The sequence below is a fragment of the Coturnix japonica genome, chromosome 13 (assembly GCF_054131305.1).
Source record: "Coturnix japonica strain WE chromosome 13, WE-NBRP24, whole genome shotgun sequence".
Lineage (NCBI taxonomy): Eukaryota > Metazoa > Chordata > Aves > Galliformes > Phasianidae > Coturnix > Coturnix japonica.
In genome coordinates this window covers 9,842,383-9,857,101 of record NC_140675.1, presented here as the reverse complement: position 1 = coordinate 9,857,101, position 14,719 = coordinate 9,842,383, and positions in this window count along the sequence as shown.

Genomic DNA, 14,719 nt, shown 5'->3' with positions numbered 1-14,719 from the left:
ACCACATTTTGGTGTGTGCAGCAGATGACTGCACGCAGCCTCCAGCATTCCTACCCCTTTGTGGCAGTGAGTGCCCACAGTTGTGCAGTGCTGTCAGCCCTGCGAGGCCCTGCTCCCAAGGCAGGCACAGGCTGACCCCGTGGTGCCCATTCGGATGCTGGTGGAAAACATCAGAGAACAAAGCAATACTGATGCACGCTGGCTGTTCTGTTGTTCTTGCAAGTCAGTGATCTTTGGAAATGGAGCCACGCACAGAGGGTGAAGGTTCACAACACCACGTGGCTCTGAAGCTCCAAATGGTACAGAAATCCTTTCGCTGACCTATCTAAGAGATCGCATTCGTCCCTTGTGCACATTTCAGTGTAGCAGCAGAGAGGTGATACTGAGCAGAGATAAAGCCATGATGATGTCCTTGAGAAGAGCCTGAGGTCCCCATGGTGCATCTCCATGCCACATGTATGCAGCTGCAGAGCAGGAGGGCACTGACTTGGTGTGGCACTGCTGACCCTCCGAGCACAGAAACCACGCTGGATCTTTTAGAGTTCACCATTTAGACTCAGAACTACCTAACACGCCCAGGCATGTTTTTCAGATTTGTTTCCACTGATTTGGCAACTTTGCCTGCAGTTCATTCCCCCCCCATCCCTCCCCCTTTCATGCAGTAGGAAGCTCAGAAGGGTGTTTTCACAGCCAGAGTGGCTCCTGCAGGTCCCATTGCCGCCTGGAGAGAGAACATCGACGGTAGGAGCATGGCACAGCCTCACAAAGCAGACCTTACGGGAACACACCGCTCTGATGCTCCTCTTACAGGGTTTCTGTGCAGGCACTGCTGCCAGAAGGGCTGTGTCAGGGATGCAGCTTGCACAACGAGCTGGCCTTTCCTCTGACAAAGCTGCCTGGCCAGAGGAGCTGGCATCTGCAGCCATCTGGTATTTTGTGAAGGCTGAGGATGTTTTTTGTGCTTGATCCGACTCCAATACCAGAGTGATTCTTTTGAGCCCTAAAAATGTGGATGCAGCTTTTAGAACAGAGGCTGTGCTCTGCCAGGGAGTACAAAGTAGAGTGTGAATGTCTCACTGGGTTTACCCGGTCCGATCTCAGGGTGCACTGGTGACTGTTGTTGCTCTGAGGGCTCCCGCCCCTCCTGGCCCTGTTTTAATCCTTGTTTTCATGCTGCCCTCTGCAATAGTAGCACAGAGAATCTGCTGCACACAGCCAAGCTGCAACACTCCCGCTGTCCAGCCCTTGTGAAAGCGTGAGGAGTTCTCTTTAAGGAGTCGTGAATTCTCTTGGAGGAAAAAGAAAAATAATCATTTTACCAAAAAAGACTGCTCGTATTCCAGTATAAACTGTCTCCAAACATGGAACAGCGGCGTGCCATGCTGCTCTGCCGGCCAGCAGCGCTGAGTGAATTGGCAGATGCTGCACTCCTGCGTGATCTCTGGTAGCTGCGCTGCTCCAGCGGTGCTCCCTCCCTTCACATCTCAGGGTCACATCCCAAAGGCTCTATTTGCCAAGGAAGTGCCCCTTGGCCAAGCCCCTTGTGGTGGGATTGCTGGGTGAGTGCTGCCAGCCCGCGCCTGGCTCGGTCAGAGCTGCCTGTTGGGCATGCAGGCTGATGATGAGGGACGATCTCAGCGCTGCCTGCAGTTCCTGGCTCTCTGGATGTTCATACTGCTGGCTCTGGGGAAATCAAGCCTTTCTGGGAAGCGGCTACTCCCTATCCTCTTTATACAGACAATGCATTGTTATTGTTTGAAAGCACTTTTGTATCGCCCTTAGACTACAAGCATGGCGATTGTTCAATTAGAAGACATCATGGTGCATAGCAGTGAAATACGACGTACAGTACCATGCAGTATGTATTTTCCAGATAAACTGGAAAAACAGTGAAATGGATCCGCAAAGTGGGGGCACAATAGCTGCTTTACATTCCTCCACATGTGTGGAATTTGTACGCTACAGAGTGACTCTGTTTCGTTACCATGTGTTTAAGATAATCTGATGATGGGCCGTGTTTCTGGCGGCTCTCACTTTCACAGTTGTGTTATGCGCACAGAGTAGCAGAGGCCTCAGCTCAAGCACGGCCATGAATTAGTGCAGGCTGAGCCCTCCCACCATTTATTTCCACTGTGGCAGAGAGAGAGAACAGACGTTAACAGCTGAGAAACACTATGGGCCGTTTCTCCTTCCCATCCAGGGGCAGCTCAAGCAATTTGCCAGAGCTGTGCAGCTGCGTTTGCAGACTGTGGGCTCTTGGGTTGGGACTCTCCCACCTGGAGGTGCTCCCTGAGCCCTGCGGTGCTGGGCCACGCATCACCCTCAGCCTAACACAGTGATGGCAGCAAGAACCGTGAATCCCATGCACCATCACACATCACACCCTCTACTATTGCCTTTTGTTCTGATGTTCAGCCTGGGGTTTCGCTTTTAGAGAAGTAAGAGAAATGCAGACCGAAGCAAGCAGGGCTTTTGCAGCCGCCTTCCGGGGCAGAAGGTCCCGGGGCCGCCCATGAGGTGAGCACCCACAAAGGCAGCCTTGTGCAGGCGGGAGATGCGGCACAACCTGTGTCCGGATGAAAGCCGCCCTATCAAAATAGCCATAAACAAACCCTCCTCCTCCGCTACAGAAAAGCTGTTGTGCCAGGAGCATATTAAATTGTATATGCTTTTTCTCAAGGCAAAAGAATTGCAGCAGTGACGGCAGCTGTGCGCGCTGGAGCTGAGCCACCGCATTCAGCTCGGGAAGGCCTCGCTGAGGGCGGGGGGGAAGGACTGCAAATGAATGTTTTATTCAGAGGGACCCACACTGAAATGATCCGCTGACAACCGGGGGATGTGGTCAGGAGAAAATGGAGGTGCAGGATCTGGGGCCTGCAAGCAGCAAGCAGGGCTGGTGAAGGCCCAAGCCAGAGACCTACAGACCTGCCCATGGGGAACATGGGGCCCTGGGCAGCCAGAGAGCTGCTGGAACTGTGCTGAGAACCAAAAGCCTCGTTGCGCTGTGAGCTGCCATTTCCTTGTGGGCAAAGTTGAGAGGTGGGTAAAGAATAGGAGGTGACTTCTATCCATTCCAGCATTCAGAAACATGAGGAAAACCAGCAGTGTGTTCTCCCCAATGACACCAGTGCACAGGGACCTCCACCACCAAAACTACAGACTCAGGAAAGCCCATTTCTGTGCAAACCCCTCACAGATGCCTCCCCAAAGAGAAGCGTATCCTCAGCCATGCTGCTCAAACACCACATGAAGGATGTGGCACAGACGAGCCCAACACGTTCCAGTTGCATTCAGGCCCCTCAGCATGGCTCTGGAGGAAGGAGGAGATGTGACTGTGCTGCAAGCAGTGCCTGAGGGTAGATGTCCTCTGTGTCTGAGTCCATTCTGTATCTGAAGTCACTGTGTGCATAGAGCTAACACGATTGAGTGAAAGAAACCCCCGTTCGATGCTTTTTAAGCAGATTACAGCAGATTAGCTGACTAATCTGCATGGAATCCTCTCTCCAACAATGTCAAACTGTAAACACATCCAGCCACTTTTGTAGTGCGTATAAATATTTACCGCGGATTTTATTAAGATTAACTTCAAATGATATTTGCAACAATGGTTTTGCTCCGTGACTTGGTGCCTTTGGTAATGCAGTGCCTTTGGGAAGAAGCACCTTCTGCAATGTGTGGGTATAAAGCTGGGTGGCTGCATGCAGCACAGAGCGTGGACACAAACAGGGACCTGTGCCTCATCCACTGGTGGGAATCACAGCTGCTGGTGCTGAACACAACTGCCTGGGATTATCATCACATGAAGGCAGATCTTCCCTGGACGATGTGACGTTGTGTTAGAGGCTGCTATTTGCAGTTGGATCATTAGAAAACCTCAAATACCCAGGCAGGCCCATTTCTGGCAGCACCCCGCAGCCCTGTGCACTGACACAGCAGTGCGTCAGGGACATCCCAAACCCAGGGCTGTGGCCCCTTAGGATGCTGTGCCCGCAGTCAGGGCTCTGGCAGCCCGCAGCTGGCCTGCACCGCGCCGGGACAGGGACTGTTGTGTCTACGGGGCAGTGGAGGAATGCTCAGTTTACAAGACAATGGTTTTTAGGAAGCTGGGAAAACTTAAACAGCCTTCTCTGATGGAAGATGGTCCCTTTCCTCCCTTTGTGTAATGAGGGCAGCTTCTCCTGTAAAGAGATGATCTGTTTAATATAAGAGATTTCCAAAGTCTTAGCAAATTAGTATCCGAGAACAGGCGTCTGATGTGGTTTATGTTCTTTATGATAGATTTAGGTTATGGGAATGTTGGTTCCAGAGGCAGTGTGATTCATGCTGAAACCATCCGGTGCCATCTGATCCACACGTCCACCCGAAGGTAGAGGCACTGCTGTGCCCTGCGAGCTGCTCCACTCTGAATTCTCACTTGCAGAACAACTGCAATGGCAGAGAAAAAGAAATGGCTGTCTTCTGCCAAAGAGAGGTAATTCCGAGCAGGGCAGCACTCACACAGCAAGCTAAGGGGTTTCACAGCGATGCCTGAAGGCCTCAAGTTGCAGTGCTGTGTGTCAGGACCTGAACCTGCACCATGCAAAAAGCAGGTCCTGTCTCAGGCTGCAGTGAGGGAGGAACGGGGCGATTCCCCCAGCAGAACTCACAGATTCCCTTTGGACTCCCATAGCTCCTCATGGGCTCCTGTGAGAGCAGGGCTAGGCCACCCGCCAGCAGCTCTGCAGCATCGCATACCTCAATTGCCATGTAATAAGCAGAAGACTCAGGGATCCTAATTTTGTTTGCAGGCTTGTTTCTTTTTTTTCTTCTTCTTATTTTTTTCCCCCCAGGTTTCCCCCTCTATTGCTCAAGTTTCAATGACACATAGAACTAGAAGGAAAATCTGTGTCTTCTTTTATATCACCAACCATGTAGCTGAGTTCTGGGGTTCCCTCATTCTAAATGTATTCATGTGAAGACAATTTCAGAGTCACTGGGGATTCCCAGGCACCAACAAGCACTGGAAGCACTGTGTGAGCTGCATGTGCAGGAGCAGCACTGCACCGTGCCTATGGCAGCGTCCTCATGCGTGCAACCAATGGGCTCCATTTCACCTGCAGTCACCTCCCTGCACCTGCACAGAGCACAAAACTGCTCCAGGAAGGACAGAAGGCAGCAGGAGGGATGCAGATCTCCCTGCTTCAACAAGCACATCCCTTTCTGCACCACATGGGGTCATGGCCTTGGGCAAAGCACTGCAGATAAAGTCAGACCAGGGATTGGGGCAGCGGCCAGAGCTGGGCCAGCAGGTAACTCCCACCTGAGATAGCACTGCGCTGTCAGGATTTATTGCCTTTATCCACAGCCTGAATGTTTCAATTATCTTTCCATGTTTTGGCATTTCCCTAACAAGCAGCATTATTTTGTTGCTTCTGTTTCAGCAGAGACAGACAGGGCCTTGTTTTCCAAACGTTACATGCACACACACTGAAAAGCAGCAGGCAGTGACAAGGCATATTTGGTCTGCTTTGGTGGCTGGAAAGGTCATTCACCAACCCCTGCCTCACCACCTTGCCCCTCAGCAATGAATCCTCTTTTCCTCTGCGATGATTTCGTTGCTGACCCCACCAATTAATTGCCATAATTCGTTCAGTTTGAGTTTCTTAGAAGTTAATCCTCTCCCCAGCTTGACTTTCCTAAGGCAATTTCAGTCTTGGTGGAATAAGGAGTTACATCAGTGCTGACTTGAGCCCACGGTTTCTGCTTTTTGGCTCTATTTGTATCTCAAATTGCTTATTGGCATCAGGTGGTTGTTTTGAAGATCTCTCAAAGCTCCAAGCCTTCCTCTGCGATGCTCCGCACATCGATAATGAGCCGCTCTTGCTAATCTCCCATCAGGACTCATAATGTCATACGAAAATCCTTGTCAAAAAAAACCCACGTTCATTGCAGTTTCTTTGCAGTCCAAAAGGTCATTCTGCCTGAGTCGTTTGTCAGAAAATCTCCATTTGGTGCAAAAGTTTTCAGTGCAAATTGCGAGCTGCTCCTCGGTGACAATCAGTGCTTCATTCCCAGTAGCCACCAAAAGGGGAGATATTTCCTATGGCTGCTGAGAAGGGCAGGTGCGGCACTGAGGGATGCAGACTTGTGGGTGTGATGGGGATGGGTTGGGGCTGCCCTTGGTGATCTGAGAGGTCTTTTCTTACCTTGATGATTCTCTAATTCAACCATCCGCTGTGTTGCAAAGTCATAGAACTGTTCCAGTTGAATCTTTAAAGGGCATCTGTCCCCGTCCCTGTGGAACACCCACAGCTCCATCACATGCTCAGATCCCATCGCCTGACCTTGGGGCACCTCCACCTATTTGGGTATCTTCTGACAATGCTTCACTGCCTTCATTGTGTCTGTAGCACCATTCATCCCCAAAACCAGCATTGCCTCTCACCGGGCAGAGAGGATGGTGACTGTGACATGAAGAGCTCCGTGGCTCCTGAAAGTAACCTCTGTGATCAAAATGCCTTGTTTCAACACAAAAACAATAGCACACGAAACCTCAGCTCCCAAGGGGGCAGGATTAAAGGAATGGATTTCAGCCAAATGGGAAAACTGGATGGAATCTGCGTGCTGACCCCCAGCAGTGCAGCCCCACAAGCAGTGCGCAGGTAGGGGAGGGCTGTCTGCAGAGCAGGGCTGGTCTGTAATGCAGCGCTTCTGATTGTTTCCTACCCACTTGATACGCCACCAAAATAGATCCAGTTCTCCCCTGTTTTAGCCTCTGCTAAAACCCTCAGACCGCATCTTCTCCTATAACAAAAAGTATGTGGAATTGGCTAAAAAAGAAACATTCCTCTTCTCACAACAGTTAAAAAAATTAAAAATAAAAATCCGCTCCTTTCCTAAAGAAAAAAATAGCCCTTTATGGGACTTTATAAAACCGCTTCTGTCCAGAAGGCTCCTGCGTCAGCACGGCTTTGTACCTTTAACCATTGCTGTGCCAAGCCTCGCTGTAAATTATTTATCATCCCAAAGTAGCTGCTGAAAATAGAGGCTGAGGGGAAGAGCGAGAACAGCTCTGCGTATGGCATCGTTTGTTTTGATCGTCCTGAAAGTCTTGCCTGGAGCCTGCAGCCAAAATCTGACCATTAAGGAGGGAGGGAAAGGGGAGATGAAGCTGGGACAAACATGGGGTGAGTTCACTGGGGCCCGGGAGTAGCTGGGGAGAATGGGAGAGGAATCAAGCAGCAAGCTGAACTTGCAAATGTTTTTGGCATGAAATCACAAGGGCAAATACAAAGCTATCCACACACATGGAGCTGCCACTCTGCATGGACAACTCTATCTAACTATCTGTCTGTCTATCTATCTATCTGTCTTTCTATCTATCAAATCAGACTGGATGGGGGTTCTTTGCCTCTTTATAGTGGAGAAGAATACCGTGGGGCCACTCATGAGCTCAGCACAGGGTGCAGCACTGGGTAAATGCAGCTGCTGACAGAGGTAGGACACAAGGATACACAAGGATAAATGCAGATGCCATAGGAGTGCTGTGGGATACAAGGCAGATAAGTGCCACAAGAGTGATGTGGGATGCAAGCACATTTTTGCAGGAGTGTGGTGGCACTGGGCAGCCCTCAGAGCTGGGATGAGCCCAGTGGATGGGGACCCTGTGTGGGTGCTCCATGCCTGGCTGTGCAGTGGCTGCTGCTGATGCAGAGCCAAGAGGTGCACAGACCCTGCATCCAAATGGGGGGAGCACTGAGACACCACAGCCAGGCAGTGCTGCCGGCAGAGGGAAGGACATTTTGTTGTAGAAGCTTTATTTATTTTTTTTTTTCTTCTTGGATATCTTTTTTCTTCCAAGTTGCATTTCTTTGCAAGGCTTTGTGGACAGAGTGGGCAGAGCCAAGTGGGAGGAATTTAAAGGGAGAAGCCAGTTCAAGGTCACAGCCTGATAGGCGAACATAAACCAAACAACTGCTCATGGGATGAAGCAGAGCCCCAGGGCCATGGGTGTGGGGTGGGCCGGGTGCTGGGGCAGCACTGGCAACACACAGCCACCAGCCAGGGGTACCCGGGGAACTGGGGACAGTCTGCAGCCAAAACAAGGGGGAAGACATGAAGGGTTCCTGCAGGGAGCCCAGGGGCACAACCCAAGAAATGAGCCTGACTCTGCTGTTTGGGTCTTGGCCCTAAATCTGGGGAGGGAACGTCTGGGCAGCTTTCCAGAAGGGGCAAGTGAAGCTTGGGAGAGAGCAGCTTAAGTCATGGCTTTGGTAAAGCAAACCTGCAAGGCTGGATTCACAGAACCACAGAACGGCCCATGTTAGAAGGAACCTCAAGGATCATGAATCTCCAACCAGGCCAGGCAGGGCCACCAACCTCCCCATTTACTAGACCAGGTTGCCCAGGGCCCATTCAACCTGGCCTTGAACACCTCCAGGGATGGGACATCCACAGCCTCTCTGGGCAGCCCATTCCAACACCTCACCACTCTCATAGTAAAGAACTTCCCCCTAACATCCAACCTAAATCTTCCCTTCTTCAACTTAAAACCATTTCCCCTAGTCCTGCTGTTATCTTCCCTTTCAAAGAGTTGACTTCCCTCCTGCTTATAGACTCCCTTCAGGTACTGACAGGTTGCAATTAGACTGCCCCACAGCCTTCTTTTCTCCAGGCTGAACAAGCCCAGCTCCCTCTGTCTGTCTTCATAGGGCAGGTGCTCCAGCCCCCTGATCATCTTCATGGCTCTCCTCCGGACCCTCTCCAACACCTCTCTGTGCTTATTGTACTGAGGGCTCCACACCCGGACACAGTACTCCAGATGGGGCCTCACAAAAGCAGAGTAGAGAGGGGCAATCACCTCCCTGTCCCTGCTGGCCAGCTAGATTAGAAAATAATCACGATAATGAACTATCACTGCTTAGCCTGGCATGGTTTTGGCTCCTACAAGCATGGCCAAATTTTGTTCTCAATCTGTTTCATGCCAGGGACACCCCAGATGCCACTGTCTTACTTCTTGCTCTTGGTGCTGCTCCCTTGGCCCAGAGTCAGCCCCGAGAAACCTTCTGCTGGGTGCATGAGTTACAGTCCTGGTGTGACCAGGCTGATAGGTTGTTCGTAAAATGGCTTGAAAGCAATTTGGGAGGGAAGGAAACACATTTCCTGCAATCTGAATGACTCTGCACACCAGCCACATGCAGGCATGTCTGCTGTCACCATGCAGGCCTTGTGCAGCCCACTTGGACAGGCCATGGTGCCCACACACACTGCAGGTCTCAAGCCAGACTGGGGCTATTCAGTGGGGGAAGGTTTTCTGGCATGACCAGTCATGTGCTGGAAATTGGACTGCAACCACAAAGTGGATCAGAGCTGCATTTTGAAGCAGTGATGTAGAAGTTAAAGACTCCATAGCTGATTCCCAGTCTCTTGAGCCATCTGGCTCCCTATCACTATTTTATCTCGCTCAAATGCTGCAAATGTTGAGGCCCTGCTCTGCAGTAATGGCATTTCCAATTAAATCGACAGCCAGTTTGGGTTACACAACTACCAAGAGAAGAAACACGAGGCAACTCGGAGCGTCTCCTCCAGTGAAAAGCCTTTGATGACAGTTATGGGTGGCTCAGGGGCTGCAGGGGAATTCCAAGTGGATGGGGAAGCATCAGTGCCACAGCCAGCGACTGTGGAGGGTGGGACCAGAGACACAGAGAAGATGTGGTTATGAGATCAGAGCGGCCTGGGGAAAGTCAGAAATGTGTGGAAACTCAGTGGGCAGCGTGATGCTGGGGTGAGCGTGCGATGGGAAGGGTGTGGTAGTGCAGGCTCCAAAAGATGAAGTGCTTGCTGAACGCCAGGAAAAGAAGCAGGTCCATCCTGGTGACGTCAACAGAGCCCTCCAGGCTCGGCATTAGTCATAGGGCTCAGTGCTGGGCTGAACCTGGGCTGTGCTTGACCCTGCCCCGGCATCCCTCAGACAGCCAGCACTGAGTAAGACCACACAGCACACCGCACACCTCCAGGGGGAAGTGATTAAGCCATGAATAAGAGATCCACCAGCTGTTGTGCTTTGGTGTGCGCCGCTGCTGTCGGAGCATGGCAGAAAACTAAACCGTAGGCCAAGTGACCAAGGGTGAGACCTCCACGAAGGGCCACGGCAACAGCTACAAGACTAAAAGCATGAGCAATGGAAACAGATACAACACTGGCATGGGTGTTTGAATGCTGACATCTTAATTTCAAACAAAGGAGGGTAGAAGACTATTTCTGAAATCCTTCTGATGCAGTAACGCTCCCAGCTCCCACTCCAACAGGATCTGAACTTACGCAACTTTTGGACACCCTTGGGAAATTCTACCACTTCTTTGCTTTCACAGTTGTCAGGAGTTGCAGCTGGTGTGGGAGTGGTGGCATGTGGTGGCACCAGGGGAACACCCCACTGCTGGGGGGCTGCCCACAGCCCCCATCTGCTCCAGCACTGCTGCAGCTGAAGGGAGATGGGAAAGCTGTGGCAGAAGAGGGAAGAAACAAAGAGGCTGGGGAGATCTGGAAACAGCAAACAGAGAAAGAATGGGCAGAAACAAGGGGAAAAATGCAGTGAGAGGAGGGAAGAAAGAAGTCATAGTGAAGGAGCAAGAGAAGTAAGCCATGTGATACTAACAGAAACTGTGCGAGCAATTTGACTGTATGCACCATGGCTGGGCTCTTGCCCGTGGCATTTAACTTCACAAACTCTCCCAGCCATTACGCACCGAAGGATCATTAACGCAGCAGATGCGCCAGACATACGTAGGAGCGTGTTAATATAGGCCCTGATGTAAAAAACACCTGCTGGTTTGGCAGAGCAGCTCAGGAAAGATACATGTGGCTCATGTGATTCTGTGGTACTTACAAAAGGTATCTGCAGCCTTCTCATCACACCATGTGTGATTCCCATTTGCCTTGCCGGGAGCTTTGCACAGTGATGGTGTAACAGACACACCAGCCTGGAGTTAAATGGAGCCGGCCCCGTTTACGATAGCAGAGAAGCTGACGTCTTAAACATTGTTCTCCTTTTCTTTTTAACCCCCATATGAAAATATGTAGGACATGGGGAGGAATTTTCTCTCTCCACAATGCCTACACTCTCAGTCCTTCTTGTTTACAATGGTGGAAGCTTTCATAAGGAATTGGGCTGACGCCACATGGCTAAGAGACACATTTTGAAGATGTCTGCCACACAACCAGCCTTGTCCCAGTCCTGAAACCACACCACTGTCATGGACGTGTGAAGCCTGAGAGGCACTGGTGCGCTCTCCCAGCACGCAATCTCTCGCACAGCACCAGGCTGGTACCTGGAGATGCAGCAGTGTCATGGGGCTGCTTCCAAGGGGCATTGCAGGGACATGGGGCTCTGACTCACACAGAGCCAGCAAACAGCTGCTGTGACTTCAGATGTCACCGCCCCACAGCTGTCTGTGAGGGCTCTGCAGGAGGCTGGAGGGAGGCCTGGGATCTGCGCTGCCAGCTCAGGGCACAGTGAGATGCAGGGCAGGGCAGGGGCAGAACTGCACAAAGGACGAAGCTGGATAGAGTGAACATTAGCTCTCTCAGATCACTATGGCCCATTCCTCAGGGCCCTCAGCAAACAGGTTTCTGCTCTCTTTCCCTGCTGCTCCATGGGATTTTCTCCCTGGGTTCTGCCCATCCCTGACCCCCCCTTGCTGGAGCTCCAGCATCTCCTGCTCCCTGCAGAGGCGGGCAGCAGGGCTGCAGCCAGCCCTAGGTATTATCATAGACACAAAGCAGGGATGCAGAAAAAGCTGTTCTTTTATCCCTCGTCTCCTTGCCTGCTTCTTGGAATTTAAAACCTTTCCTGCTCACCTTTCTCTTCTCAGATTTTCTTTTAGCCCAAAATAACTGCAGCGACACAACCCACCGCCTTGGATTTCATTCTCAGCCTCACAGTCGCCACTTTATTTTGCCTTTTCCCAGTTTCATGAAAGAACGCAGTCGCATGAATAACAGGATTATTTATCATCCTCTCCCTCCCCTTCCAGGATGACTTGCTGTTTATGGAAAGCACTCGAGTGCAGGAGAGATCGTGCTGCAGTTAAACAGACAATGCTTAAAGGGCCATTGCCCACGCTTGGTTTAACAGAGCCTTTCTCACTGGTTTCCAAGGAAGGTGTTCTGCATCTCTGCTGCTGGGCACCACAAATTGATGCTGGAAGGCAAACTAGTGCTACATTCAGTAGGATGGAGAAGACGACTCTGCACTTCGATTTTGGTGAGAACTGAGAAATTCACTTTTGGTGTAAATGGGACACATGTCCCCTTGGTAGCCCAGCACCATAGCACGTGCAAGAACATGCTCCTTGTACATGGAACAGTGGCTAGCAGGTCACTGACCAAGTTAAGACGTCCACAAGTGGCACAGCCAAGCAATGTGACCACTGTGTGCTTGGGAGATCTCTACTGCTCCTGAAGAGCATCAGGGTGGTACCAAAACCTGCCTGCAGGTGAGAGATCAGTTGGGTTAGGAAGCAGCTGCTCCCATCAGCTCATCCACAACCTGCCCTGGTCACAAGACGGGCTGCTGGCCTTCACCACATCCCTCTGTGTGTCCAACCATGTGCCTCGTGGCTACAGAGCTCCCACAGCTCTTAGTGAGACACTGCATAAGCATGAAACATTAAGGGTGAGCACTGCAGAGCACTGAGTTCCGTGGGCAGTTCTGCTGAGCACTGCATGCTTCTGCTTGGCCTGCTTGCTCTGCTCTGCTCACCACGGCCAGTGGGTCTGTGATAGCACAGTGCCTTGAGAGGATGGAGGTGCTCAGAGAGGGTGGGCTTCGGGTGACACTGCAGAGAGCAGGAGATTTCATGCACGGCCCTTCCAACTGTCTGCAGCCTCCGAGACCATGTGAGGACAAGGATGCTGTATTTTTAGAAGATGAAAGAAAAAAAAAAAAAATGAAAAGAAAAAAGTGAAAAGAAAAATTGTACAGAACTCTGCAGCACAGTTTCTTTTTTGCCTGTTTTCTTCTTTTTCTTTTTAAGGAAAGTCACGCTTTCCATTTGCTCCTCTCCTTCCCCTCTATTAACTGGGTTTCTCTGACAAAGAAAAAAGGGTCAGATATTCAATTAGGAAACTTCCCAGCCATTGCAAACATCTGCAGTTCAAAATAAATCAGCAATTCCACTCGGGCAGCCTTCAGACCTCCTGTGTCCTTTGGGCATGGCCGGGTCCTGCAGCCTCTGGTGTGTGCAGTGCTGAGAGCGCGTGCATCACTCTCGTGAGTTTTTATTGTAAGGGAGGGAACCTCACAGGACAAATGTGTAATGTTGTAGAAGCAACAAGGTTGCATGGATACCAGAACACAAACGGAGCGGCCTGCACTTTGAGACTTTGAATTCTTGGGAGGAACAGCTATCTCACTGTGTTTGGATGGTGTTTGGATGGGGCTTAATAAAATGGACTGCTCCAAGCTAGGCCTCTGCAGGCTTCCAAGCTACAAACAATGAAGAATAATATCACAATTTTATGGTACTTAGCATGGCTGAGTTACATCCTGGATGGTCTCCACAGAATCCCTGTGACTGGCTTTGATTTGAGTCAGAAAAGAAAGGTTTTACACCCACATTGTTGAGGATAAATGCACACCACGCATGGGGCTCTGGAGATTGAACCCACGGCATATTCCTTGCATTTACAACACGTTTCAGCATGGGATACCCTAAGCTGCACTGGTACTTTCACAGTTACTCAGCCAGATGAACTGAGCATTACTGACAAAGCACGGCCCATTTTTAATAGCTCTAACCACAGGGCAGAAGATATCTGTGACCTGCAGCAACTCCATCACCCCACTGGGGTGGGGAGTGGGGAACAACTGCATCTAACCCAGCAAAATAGCAGGCTGTGCTGGTATGCAGGAGCCCTTGCTCAGTGCCTAAACATGGTATCTTGCTATCCAGGCTGGCAGGGCTGCTGGTCCCACTCAGCCCTACAGGTGAAGCTCACGTCACTCAGCACTGAACAGCTCGGTAGGAAGGGCAGGGGGAGAGCGCATCAGAGTGTCACTGACTGCCTTTGCTATGAAACCTGGGCATTTCTCCAGGGAGAGCTGGGTCTGTCCCCACTGAAGTCAATGTTGGACAATTGCAACAGCTTTATCAGACCCTGCCCCATGCACAGGGCAGCAAACCCACTCCAAAAATACTACAGCTTCAAGTGCCAAGGTGCACAGGTGGCACGGGCCATGGGCACCACTCTCCTCACTTATAGGGATGCTGTAAAATCTTTCTGAGCCCCTTCTCGTCACCCTGCTGAGCTGAAATCTCGGAGCAGATCTGCATCTCACATCTATTTAGGAAAACTATCAACCATGAAAGCATCTGGAAAGTCACACCGAGAAAAGTTTCAAAGAAAACAAAGCCCGGCCAGAAAGACGGAGCTGGCACACGGATCCAAAAGGAAGAGCTGGAAAAGGAGGAAACAGTCTTCGTGGTGCTGGAACAGCAGCTCTTCTGCTTGCTCTCCTTGCAGCTTTCCTGTTGCTGTTTCTGGGCCAGGTGTCAGGACTGAGGTGGTTTGCCTGCTGTCAGCGCTCTGCTTTGTAAAGTGCCGTCTGTTCTGCACTGCACCTGTGACAGCTCTGTGCCTGTTCCTGAAGGCAGGTGGCAACCGAGAGGAGGGAAGAAAACCCTCCCCATGGCACGTGCCCCTCTGAACTCAGGCCAACAAAATGGTCAAAAGCATGGGC